Source organism: Pinus tabuliformis, chromosome 8, assembly GCF_031772625.1.
Source record: "Pinus tabuliformis cultivar Carrire ecotype Pingquan chromosome 8, CPIR1, whole genome shotgun sequence".
Lineage (NCBI taxonomy): Eukaryota > Viridiplantae > Streptophyta > Pinopsida > Pinales > Pinaceae > Pinus > Pinus tabuliformis.
The window spans coordinates 1,920,956,996-1,920,970,055 of record NC_142294.1 but is presented as its reverse complement, the minus strand read 5'-3'; the positions used below and the strand labels follow the sequence as shown (position 1 = coordinate 1,920,970,055).

Sequence of the window (13,060 nt, the reverse complement as noted above, 5' to 3'; positions counted from 1 at the left end):
CCTTGCTTCTTTCCTAGCTTGATTTTAACCAACATGTGCATTAACACATGACTCCTTGATCTGGGATAATTGATCAAAAATAATTTTTACCTATTGACTATTATAAAACCAAGAGTGCAAAAACATAACAATATAGATAGTTTAAAATAAGCAATACTGAATCACAACTTTCCAACGACATCATGACTAAATCAGTGCTTGTAGGAAACCACAGAGTGCAAGCCTAAGCAAAAACTCAGGCTTTTCAGTCAACCTGAATTTTCCATTCCTCCCCTAACCTCCAAAGAGAGAAATAGAAAACAATATACACCCCCAAACTCCCCAACCCAAAAAGAAGCCTACAACATAGAATATTATCCCTTCTACTCACCCCCAAAATCTACGACATGGACAAGTATCATTAATATTACAATAACCAATTAGCTACCAGGCCTTCTCCATCTTTCCAATCACATGACAATTTCTGGCTTGAGAATGCTGGTTTTGATTTCTTTATGAGGAAGGACCACACCTCCATTGCTATATACCTCATAAGAAACATGGACATCCTCCCCTGATATGGTCATGTTTTCAACGTGAGCCCATAGTCCAATAATAGAGTGCCAACCAATGCTACTTCCAGACACACAAGCGTGTTGATGCACACTCCATGCATAATGGTGCAATGTGATAATATCACTCCTGCCTCAACCACACACCCTAGGCCAATGGCAACCCTCACCAATATGTACGATGCTGTCAACAATCACATTTCCGACAATGTTAACCCCAGTTGCTAATTTATTCGAAGTGTTTCTTCGAAGAGAATCTAAGTAGAGCCTTAGGCCATAAATATAGTCTCTGGGTTGCCAAATATCTATCTAGAAACAAGGTAAAACCATAACATAGAGATTTTTCTCCTGTGCAATTTTTGGGAACACTTATTTTTCAATGGATGTGTGTCTCAGCTCAATTGGGTCCAAAACAATGGGGTTCAGAAGGTAGATTCCCACATTGATATTGTTACCAACAAAGAGTATAGGGTTCAAAAGGTAGATTCCTGCGTTGATCTTGTTACCAACAAATACCATAGGCTTCTCAACGAATCTCTCTACGTTTCCAGTGCCCTCGTCAAGAATAATAACACCATATTTTGAGGGTTCATATACGTAGTTCAAGACATAAATTCTTTATTGTTTACCTTACCAACCATGAAAAAATTGAACAAAGAGAGAATTTACATAATGAAATTATGAAAATAATTCCCTTGCAATTTGGGTTTTGCAAAGACATGCCCTGTAAAAAAAAATAAACCAAGGAAAATGGTTGCAAGTGAAAAGGGGCTTGAGGTAGGACAACAAACTGTACGTTGGTCACCGTGATGGATGCTTCTCCTCCATGTTTTGTATGGAATCAACCATTTCCTTTAATGGGTATTCACTGATTTCATCACCGTTGAGAACAAAAAATGGCTCCCCCAATCCATCTATCAGTTTGTCCCTTGCAAGAGCTAAAGGCCCAGTAGTGCCCATGGGCTATGTTTCCTACGAACAGGTAATCTTAATCCCAAGTTTCGTTTCAAACGCATTCAAGAAGCTCAACATAACTTCATCAACACTGATAGGTTTGAGTGCTTCAATCTGCTCAAAAATTGAAATCCAATTTGTTTAATTTCCATACAAGAAACAAACAACCTCCTTCATCACTACTACTGTTACAAGTTTATTAGCTTTACCTGATGCAAAATCATTGGCTTATTCGCAAAGTCAACCAGAGGCTTAGGGACACTCAGTGTCAAAGGGTGCAACCTGGTTCCAAAACCACCGACCAATATGAGGGCCTTCATGGTGTCCTATTACTTCTCATAGCTGTTCTAACCATTTCCCTCCTTTGCTAATAACCAGGAGTTGAAGATGCCCAGAACGGGTCCCATAAATCCCATTCCGAAGCCTGAGCACCTGGTAGTGGTGCGTTGGAATGTGATGGGCGCTAGCCATGTGTTAGATTTTTAAGTGGAAGGAGGAAGACGAAAATACGCTTCTGTGATTGGCTAAATCTTTCTAGCAAAACCCATTGGAGGAACACCTTTGGTGTAAATATCTAATAATGGTTATAAAAATTTCTGATGCTCCTACATCACTATGGTAGTGCTAGAATTAGGTTTCAATTTTGGTTTTGGTTTTACTAGTTGAATCTGTAAGGCTTCTTCACGGAGCCTAGCCTCAATTTCATTATGCATTCTTCTCTTCTCTTATTTTTGGTCAAATTCAGTTCTTCTCCATTCCCTTTCTTACCTTATTTCTTCTTCTTCTTGTTCTTCAAGTCATTTTGGTGGGTTGTTCTGATAGCTTTCCCTGTTATCCATACTACTTCTTGTTCCTGCCTTATCTTATCTTCTTTGTCCCTTCGATCTATTTCTTGCTTAGTTTTCGACTTCGAGGTTAAAGCTTGTGATTTAATTTGTTCTTCCTTTGCCTTTCTTTGGCATGAATCATAAGCAATTCTTGAAGTAATTTCCATATAATTCCATGCATTATTTTGTTTTTCTTCATATGCCCAAGTCTTTGACTATTACTCGCATCTGATTTTTCTTGATTTGCAATGATTTATGACTGGTGGTCTAGGATGATACTTATGAAATTTCATATCCCCAAAAGGAAAAGTGTTAATGTATCTGGCTCATCCTTAGCCTTATTCACATCCATTAACTGAGAGGTTTTGACATGGAATGCCATATGTGACCATGGAAGTTTCTTGATTATTGTTAGAGAATCCCCACTCTTGTATGAAATTCATATGCTATTTCTAGCAACAAAACATGGTCAGTTCCAAACATAGGAAGTAGGTGGGGATGTTTGGTTGTCTCAAGCACTAAAATGAATGTACGATTTTTCACCACCAACCAATTGCCAACAACTGGGATTCCATGTCTAGAACTTTCATACATGAAAAGTGTAGCTTTGTTAAACATGGCCTAATATAAAGGAATCAAGAAGTCATGACAAACCTATGTGTGTCACTAGATATATTGGTCCTTCCAAAAGATTGTACAAGAAATGTGTACACGTTACTCATTTAGGGCCCATCTCCACTTCATGATTGGGAATGACATACTGACACATATCACATTTAATAGGTATGAGGTCATGTAAAATTTAGGTTGTTATCCCTCTCCTCTATTCTTGGCATTTTGGAAGATGTTTTTCAAGTTTCTCACTAGGATGTCAACCTAATAGAAGATTCTACCTTCAACAACCACTGTGTAAATTTTTATGCTTTTTCTCTTCCATATAGTATATAGATCATGGCAGCTACAAAGTGGCGCAAAGTCTTGAGATTGTCATAGTATATTCTCTATTAAATCACATTCAAAATTCTCCTTTATAAGCCCACCACTTCTTTAGGATTTCCCTAGGAAATACCTTGAAACTTGTAAACTAGTTTTCATCCAGCTCTAGGTATTTTGTAATATGGTTCTATGTTTGAGGCACTCAATAAGGCCAAGGGTTTTCCATGGTTATCTCAAATCACAATGTTCTTTGGATCTTCATCAGACCAACTGTCTTGTTTTTGAAACAATACATAAATTTATCCTTGATGAAAATCATTATACATACATAAACTGAGACTTTTTTTCTTGCACAAGATTTTTTTCTTCAAAATATCATTATCATGAAGAAGTAATTAAGTAATATCATTATAAATAGTTAATACTTTTTATAACTAACTATCAACTTAATAATCATTTAAAATTAATTATATATATATATATATATATATATATCTATATATATATATATATATATATATATATATATATATATATATATATATATATATATATATATTTAAAACCCCTAAGAAAATTCATATGTCCCTTTGACTTTTAATTTAATAATAATATAACTAACTAGCTATGACATTAACTTATTTTTATGACCCTGGTCCGTCTAGCTGTCCCCCAGTCATATTTAGCCGTTAGTCAATATAGTTGTTGCCTGGTCAAGAATTATAGCCGTTGGAGGTTCTGCTGGGACTATTTAACATGCAATGCTTGATCTGATTCTTCAACTTGTCCTGACGATGAACCACACTGGTTGGTTCGAAACGCGTCGACAAATGAAATATCATGTGATTTACGCTGAAAAATCTCTCATAAATTTAACTACATTTTTAGATGAATGAAAGGGGGACACATACATAAATATTTTTCTGAACTTCTTCTATCATAACCTAAAGGTCATTATCATAAAATTATCTCTAAACTCTTTCTACTTCAAATCCAAATTATTTCATTTCACTAATTAAATAGAGGTATTTATACACATCCTCATTTCACAGGTTAAACAAAGGTATCTATACATGTCATTCAAACATAAGTAGAGTTAAGATAGATCTAGGCCAGTTATCATACATCATCATATGCCTTGATTGAGTGAATATCAATTTAAAAAAAAAATACACAAAACATTGCTAAACAATAATGGATTTGAAAAATATGTACATTATGTAGACAAAACAATAGAGCTTAAAAAATGTATTAATAATGGGGAAATGTAATTTTAAATAAAAATACGGGAAAATATTCTGAGTCGATATTAATTGCCATCTAATATCTAATATTTTTACGATGGTCAAGTATGATGATAGGATATAAATTTTCTTCTTTGTCATATGGCTAATACTATGATATTGTTACGATATTTATTAGGGAACTTTAGCACGAACCATAAGCAATTCTTGAAGTAATTTCCACATAATTCCTTGCATTATTTTGTTTTTCTTCATATGCCCAAGTCTTTGACTATTACTTGCATCTATTTTTTCTTGATTTGCAATGATTTATGACTGGTGGTCCAGGATGATACTTATGAAATTTCAAATCCCCAAAAGGAAAAGTGTTAATGTATCTGTCTCCTCCTTAGCCTTCTTCACATCCATTAACTGAGAGGCTTTGACATGGAATGCCATATGTGACCATGGAATTTTCTTGATTATTGTTAGAGCATCACCCACTCTTGTATGAAGTTCATATGCTATTTCTAGCAACACAACGTGGTCAGTTCCAAACATAGGAAGTAGGCGGTGATGTTTGGTTGCCTCGAACACTAAGATGAATGTATGGTTTTTCACCACCAACCAATTGCCAACAATTTGGATTCCCTATCTAGAACTTTCATACATGAAAAGTGTAGCTTTGTTAAACATGGCCTAATATAAGGGAATCGAGAAGTCATGACAAATCTATGTGTGTCACTAGATATATTGGTCCTTCCAAAAGATTGTACAGGAAATGTGTACAAGTTACTCATTTAGGGCCCATCTCCACTTCATGATTTGGAATGACATACTAACACAAATCACATCTAATAGGTAGAGGTCATGTAAAATTTAGGTTGTTATCCCTCTCCTCTATTCTTGGCATTTTGGAAGATGTTTTTCAAGTTTCTCACTAGGATGTCAACCTAATAGGAGATTCTACCTTCAACAACCACTGTGTAAATTTTTATGCCTTTTCTCTTCCATATAGTATATAGATCATGGTAGCTACAAAGTGGTGCAGAGTCTTGAGAATGTCATAGTATATTCTCTATTAGATCACGTTCAAAATTATCCTTTATAAGCCTACCACTTCTTTAGGATTTCCCTAGGAAATACCTTGAAACTTGTAAATTAGTCTTCATCCAACTCTGGGTATTATGTAATATGGTTCTTTGTTTGAGGCACTCAATAAGGCCAAAAGTTTTCTGTGGTTATCTCAAATCATGGTGTTCTTTGGATCTAAGTGCTACAAAATATTTTGTATTTCCTCAATACATAGAAATACTAGTGGGTGAGTTGTTATCTTTGTATGTACTTCCCAAATATATCTTTAAACAAAACTAAGCTATTTAAAAGAGTATCATATAAGCTCTTTAAAAGAGTATCATATAGTAATCCAAAAAAATTATATAAATTAATGATTTGATAAAATATCATTATTTTAAATAGAAATAAATAATTCCTTGCTGATTAATTTTTATTTTTATTTTTAATTTTAACCGCTTAATTTTTTTATATTAGTAATAATATTTTGAAGAATATTGAGTGATTAATATTTTCACTTAATTAATTTTAAATGTTCTAAAAATATATTTGAATTAAAATTATTAAAAGCATGTTATTGAGTAAAATTAGATTGTGTTTAAATTTAGACTATTAAAGGATTCTAGCTAAATTTATTGAGTAAGATCATATTAGTTTATAAATATATGTTTAGAGATAATATAAGAAGCATAATCAAAATTTATTTGAAGAAACTTTGTTCTTAAGATGTTAATTGTTAACCCAATGTTTTTATGATAGGGATGTGTTTATCTTTTGTATTTTTTATTGATAGTATATACTTAATTGGGTGTTGTCAATGAACACATGGGTGACAATCGTGGGCTGATGATGATAGAGAACAGTAGAAGTAAGCTAATTGGTATTTCCATGTGTGGTGCTTTGGTTTTTAAAATGATGGATTGGATATAAAGGAAGAAAATAAATTAATTGCATAATGAAAAAATGGGAGAACATGAAATCAATATTTGAGAGCATGGGATTTGTGATTGATAGGTAGGAAAATTGAATGAGTGGAATGGATATGTGAAACACATAAGGAAAAGACCAAGCTATATACTTATGTCATAGTATATATCTCTCAAGAATATTCTTTTTGAAATCCATCACTCCTCCTCATTCTTGCGAACCCCCAAATACATCTTTCCTATAAGAAATCCCCATATTTGTACTATATGTTATATTTTACATCCTTTAATACCTATAAAATATTTGGTACCTTGAATTTATCTCTTGTAATAAAATGAAGGAAGCTAAAAATAATAGGATTTATGTAGAATAAAGGTGGAACTAGAAACCCATAAGATGATGATAATAAGGAGGATGGATGCCTTACATTTGGCAAGAAAACTAGTAGATTTTGACCATATTCATTATCCACCTCTTTGCAAATGTGCCATTCTTAACCAACTCTTTAACCAAGATTCTGTTATTAAAATTCTTTATCTATTGAACCCAATAAATTGTGGAAATAAACACCCTAAGGAAGCATTCATTTCCCCTCTAATTAATTTTCTCTACTTGTTGCATTATTTCATTTGATCTACCTCCCATTTTTTATGCATATAGAAATTTTATTTTATTTTATTGGTACTTACATCATAGACAGTGAGATCATACTATAAATCTTTCTATACTTTGAGTTTATGTCCTTCGAATGAAATCACTTGTATATACTCCTTGTCACTCTCTCTTCTCTCACACATTAAAAGAAATCATGAAGGAAATTAAAATCAAGTTTGCCATGAGGGTTTCATGATTAATGATGAAATGGGTATATCCATATACATCATCCATTTACAATACTTAAGAGACTCACCTATTGAACAAATTAAGGTAATATTAAATGAAATAGTAACCTAACTAACAACCAAGAGTGAATAATTAAGAAGTTTAAAGTAATATTATGGCCTTTCAATTGAATAATCTTAGGTTGTAACACTAGGATTTTCTCTTAGATTTTGGCTGCTAGAAATTTTGTGATATATGATTGAAAATGGAATACTTGTCATAAGAAAATTACTATGCCACCATATAGATTCTTGGAACTTTGAAATTAAATTCTTCATCCAGCAAAACTTTTCCATCCTCAATACATCAAAGAATGACGTGGAGGTAAATAATCCCTCGAGCTACTATGAATTTGGTGTTATATCACTTTTTCCAATTAAGAATTCCACATGTTTCTTCATTTTTTCCATCTAACAAATATATATAAGAAGTGATGACATGTATATAGAAATAACTCACCAAATATAACTTAACAAGCTTGTTGAGGCATGCCATTGAATAATCTTGTCTAATTTTCATCATCAACTGAGATGGAAAATCCTTTAAATACCTCAAACCCTAGAAAACCAAAACCCTCTATATCATGAACAAGCTACACTTTTATTCTCATTGCAACAAAATGAAAGGAAATGGAAATGTGGCACCATTGCACAGGGAACGATCATGGAAGCTAAGGAGTTGAACATTGGAAAGCATTAAGCACCCAACCACTCATAAATGTTGAGGAAATGTGCATAGAAGCATTGCATCTACTTGTATTTTTTTTTTTGTATAATAGAATATATAGTCATGGTATTAAGTATTAACTCTATCATATAAGAATACTTCTTACACCCATAAACATATTCTATCTTTTCATAATTTAGACTTTTGCTATTTTTTTTTTTGTGTAGAAATTGTTTTCAGATCCATCGCATAAGTATTGGTTATATCGAGGTTTCGAACCAACATATGTGGTTCATCATGAGGATTAAAATAGAGATCTATCTTTTCATATTCTATATTTTCATGTTCAACTTAAACCATTGTTGTTTTAACATATTTAGTATCAATTCTAAACTCCCATCTAGAATATTTAGTTGAAGAACATATTCTAATAAGTCGATCATGGAGACAAATTTAGTCATTTCATTATTTTTTAAATTAATTCTATTTTTCTAGTAACTATGTTTTCCACCTACTTTTCACATGTATGGATTGACTACAAGTTACAATTTTGAGCAAATGCACTTTACACATGGTTGGATGTTGTTTTCTTTAATTATAATACCTTGTCATACAAATGGACGTAATATTTTTTATTGTCTACCTTATGGTACAAATGGATATAATGTTCTTCATTGTTGAGATATTTCAATTTCTATCCTTTAATTACCTAAATGGATGGAGTCACTTTTCATATTCTATATCCATGTTCAAGTAGTTCTTCCTTAGATGTTTAATTGGATGAGACCATAGGGCATCATTATTGAACCATGGCAACCAAGATTATTTTTTGGGGTAATACCCTTTCACCACTATATTATTAATTTTTAATCTTAAAATAAGTTAGAAACTATAAAGAGAAAACATAATCCATAAAATATATAGAATTTAAAAAGAGCACAAAAAGAAAATGAAGAATAATATTACAATCAATTATAGTTAAAAAAAAAATCCAACCCATACACTCTGCATTTTTCACAATGCTTCCTTCCCCTACTTGGGGCTTATGCTAATTTACATGAGAATTAATAAAACTATCCTTGTCATCATATTATGATTGAAATGTCCAATTTTTAATGCAAAAATGGAACTTAAGAAGTGTATACTCTTTAAATGACTTACAATCCTATTTGTTGTTGGGCAGTAGTACTCTATTTTCAATGAAGAGAAGTCTTGTTTTAAAGAAGAGAGATACTCTACTTTTCAAAAGGAAAAATAATCATTTTGTAAAAGAAAGTAATGTTGGGATTTTGAGGTGAGAATATTCAGTTGTGAGGAGAAAGTTCTTTGTTACAAAGAGAAAATGTTTTGTTAATGCCCCATGTCTTAGAGAGGAAAAATGCTTTGTCTTCAAAAAGCAATGATGCTTGTATATTCAAGCAAATTAATACCCTATTTATGAGAAGATAAATCTCTTGTTTTCAAGAAGTTTGAATACTTTGATTTCAAGGAGATATCTATTTTATATTCAGAGAGATGATAATTTATAGGGCTATTGTGTTGCAATGAAATTTGTCACTTATAGGATTGCTAATTGTAATAAAGAGTATCACCTACATGACTTCTCTATGTTCACTTCTATTCTCAAAAGGAAATTTCATCGACATGAGTATAAATGTAGTGGAAACATGCTCATTGATGATTCTAGTTGTTAAGGTTTCCCATTGAACCTAGCCCCTCTAATTAATTTTCTCTATTTGTTGCATCATTTCATTTGACCTATCTCACATTTTTTACACATATTGAAATTTTATTTTATTTTATTGGTACTTACATCATAGATATTGAGATCATATTAGAAATCTCTATATACTTTTAGTTTTATGTATTTCAAATGGAATCTCTTGTATATACTCCTTGTCACTCTCTCTTATGTCACACATTAAAAGCATTTGGGAAGAAAATTAAAATCAAGTTAGCCATGAGTGTTTGATGATTAATGATAAAATGGGTACATCTACATTCATCACCCATCTACAATACTTAAGATACTAATCTATTAAAAAAATTAAGGTAGTATTAAATGAACTAGTAACCTAACTAAAAACCAAGGGTGACTAATTAGGAAGTTTTAAGTGATATTAAGGCCCGTCAATTGAATAATCTTAGGTTGTAACACTAGGTTTTTGACTTGGATTTTGGCTATAAGAGATTTTGCGATATATGATTGAAAATTTAATACCCATTGCAAGAAAATTTCCATGTCACCATGTATATTCTTGGAACTTTGAAATTAAATTTCATCCAATAATTTTTTTCTATCCTCAATACACCAAAAAATGATATGATGGTAAATAATCCCTTGAGCTACTCTGAATTTGGTGTTAAAATTATTTTTCCAATCAATAATTCCATGTCTTTATTTATTTTATGCCATCTAACATAAATATAGAAGCAATGATGACGTGTACAGAAAGAACTCACCAAGTATAACTTAGCAAGATTGCTGAGTTATCTAATTGAATAATCTTGTCTAATTTTCATCATCAACTAAGCTGGCGAATCTTTCAAATACCTTAAAACCTAGAAACCCAACAATTTCTATAGTGTAACAAAGCTAAATTTTTTCTTCTTGTAAAACGTGTAGGTTTTAAGCCTATGTAGAAATTAAATAAAAACAAATTCTTAAAAACTAGAAAAATATACAAGGGCGAGAACATAAAAAATATACATAGAGATTTTCTTTTGGAACCCAAAACTAGGAAAACCGTATTGATTTTTCATTATATTATTTTCAATGTTACAATACATTATATACATGCCTAAAAATTATGTTGACATTGCTGGACCCGCCAACATGTCAGGGGATCTCCCCAGTAAGAAGTCCCAACTAGACCTCAAACCGTTTGGTGTAGGAGTCCCAGCAGTGGGGTAGTACGGTATTGCCTTGACCGCAATTGCGCACAGAGGTGAGTAAGATGTCCCTGTTGGTAGCAAGGGCGTGACATGCGCAACAAGTCAAGGAAGGTGCATGAATGGGTCTAACACACGTAACGGGGGTATGAGTGCACCCCTTAGAAACCTGTGACAACACGTGTGATCCAAATGGATCCTAGAATGCTCTCTAAGTCTTTAAAATCTCTTAATTTCATGCCAAAGATCAAAACAATCACATGCCAAGAGCCCTTAGAATGGTGGAAAAACACTATCGGGAGGCCAAAAACATGTGAAAACAGTGAAAAATAGAGTATCAGGGGTCTGAACAGTAAAATGCACAGTAGCCGCCAGATCTGGCAGATCAATGGTCCAGATCTGATCGGCAATTTGGAATTGGCATAGGCAGACAACGAATATCGGCGCACACCATATAAAGCTTGCGACGACAACCGGCAGAGCCAACTAGGACCGTCGATCAAGCGCGCAGATCGACGACCCATGTTACATCACAAGATCGCTATTAGAGATTACAAGAGTGCTTACAACGGCCTGGGGTTGTTGCGACTGCGATCAATCGCATCGCGATATCGCAATTGGGGCTACACAGAGGAGCGAGCTATATACACATACATATATGTGATCCGATGAACCAAACCCGATGGTTATATAAATATTATTTCATAAGATTTGAGATTCGCAGAAAAGGCATTTTTAATGTATTTTGCGCATTTCGTTTATTAAACAAAATACAAGGGGTGAAGTGCCGATGTGATGAGCCGGACTCAAAAGGGTTCCTTAAAGCTATTATATATTATTTCAGATCCACCATAAGCCATTTTTACGTTATTTTCGCAGTTTTAACATATTTCTAAAATACAAAGGGACAGGCCATTGCGACATGCGATGGCGACTTACAGGCAGACCCGATAGGAGAATAGGGTGGATTTAAGGACTTTTGAAGTCCGGATGAACAATGTTTGGTGGTTTTTCCTGCGTTCGAATGCATTTCTCTGTGTAAATAGAGAATGACCGTTTCAAGGATTTCAGGGGCCCAATGCACTCATCCGTTATAGAACAGGTGGCCACCTCCCCTAAAGGCATTATGCCATGCTTGCTAATGCTGAGCAGGGGGATTTGAGCGGACAGAGGCCGGGAGATAGAAAGCCGGGAAGACGAAATGAGCAGGCAGCCCAGGTTGGATTTAAAGCCACAAACAGAGAGAAAACAGAGGCAAGTAGTATTGAAGGCAGTGCCGAGACAGAGCTAAAACAGAGACAAAGAGTGATTAAGAGAGTCTGTGTACTCAGAGAAGGCTTGAGAGGTTCAAGCAAACTCTTACTATTATATCTGTTGTGTATTGAGTCTCAAATTGAGCTCATACTATTGTAAAACTCTGCTTGAAGACATAATAGAGAGGCCAACACTAAAGGATAGACCGGGAGATGTAGCCCAGGAGTATTGGGTGAACTCCTCATTAAATTTGCGGTGTTATGTGTTGTCTATTATGTTTTTGTTTACTGCTTCATTATCTGTGTATTTCACAATATTATCGATCCATTGCATAAAATAACATAGACAAATCGAGGCACATGAGTCTATAATACCTTATTTATTGTCTTAGATCTCATTATCAGATCAACGTGGCTTGAAAGGGAACACACGAGAGAGATACATAACAAGCTAGAAATAAGGTTAGCCAATGATCCAAAGTGATGGTTTAACCAACCACACATCTCGATAAGATTCATACAAACATATATAGAAAAGTCCATACATACATGCGTAAACAACAAATACATATATCATTAGAGTAACCAAGATAGCTGAAATACAATAACAACATATGCATGAAATGTGCTAGATCTATTATATTAAGAAATTTAAAGCTCCAATCATACATAAAACTATGACCAACCACTAGTCTAGACAACAAAATGTTACAGTCACTTCTACCTGCTCCTCCAAAGAGATATACTAGCTTTGCACTATGGAGAAGCCAAAGCTCATTACAATACACTCCAAGATTTCTCTAAGATACACCTATTAGGAAGCTTGGCTCCCAAAAGCATGTACAATGAGTTATGAGGTTCTATAAATAGAAAAG

The 13,060-nt window shown here is 33.5% G+C and overlaps 1 pseudogene; it reads right to left on the bottom strand.

Annotated features, from left to right (window-relative positions):
* Window positions 1–380: 380 nt before the first annotated feature.
* On the bottom strand, window positions 381–1,825 carry LOC149244183 (mannose-1-phosphate guanylyltransferase 1-like; annotated as a pseudogene).
* Between the last annotated feature and the right edge of the window lie 11,235 nt (window positions 1,826–13,060).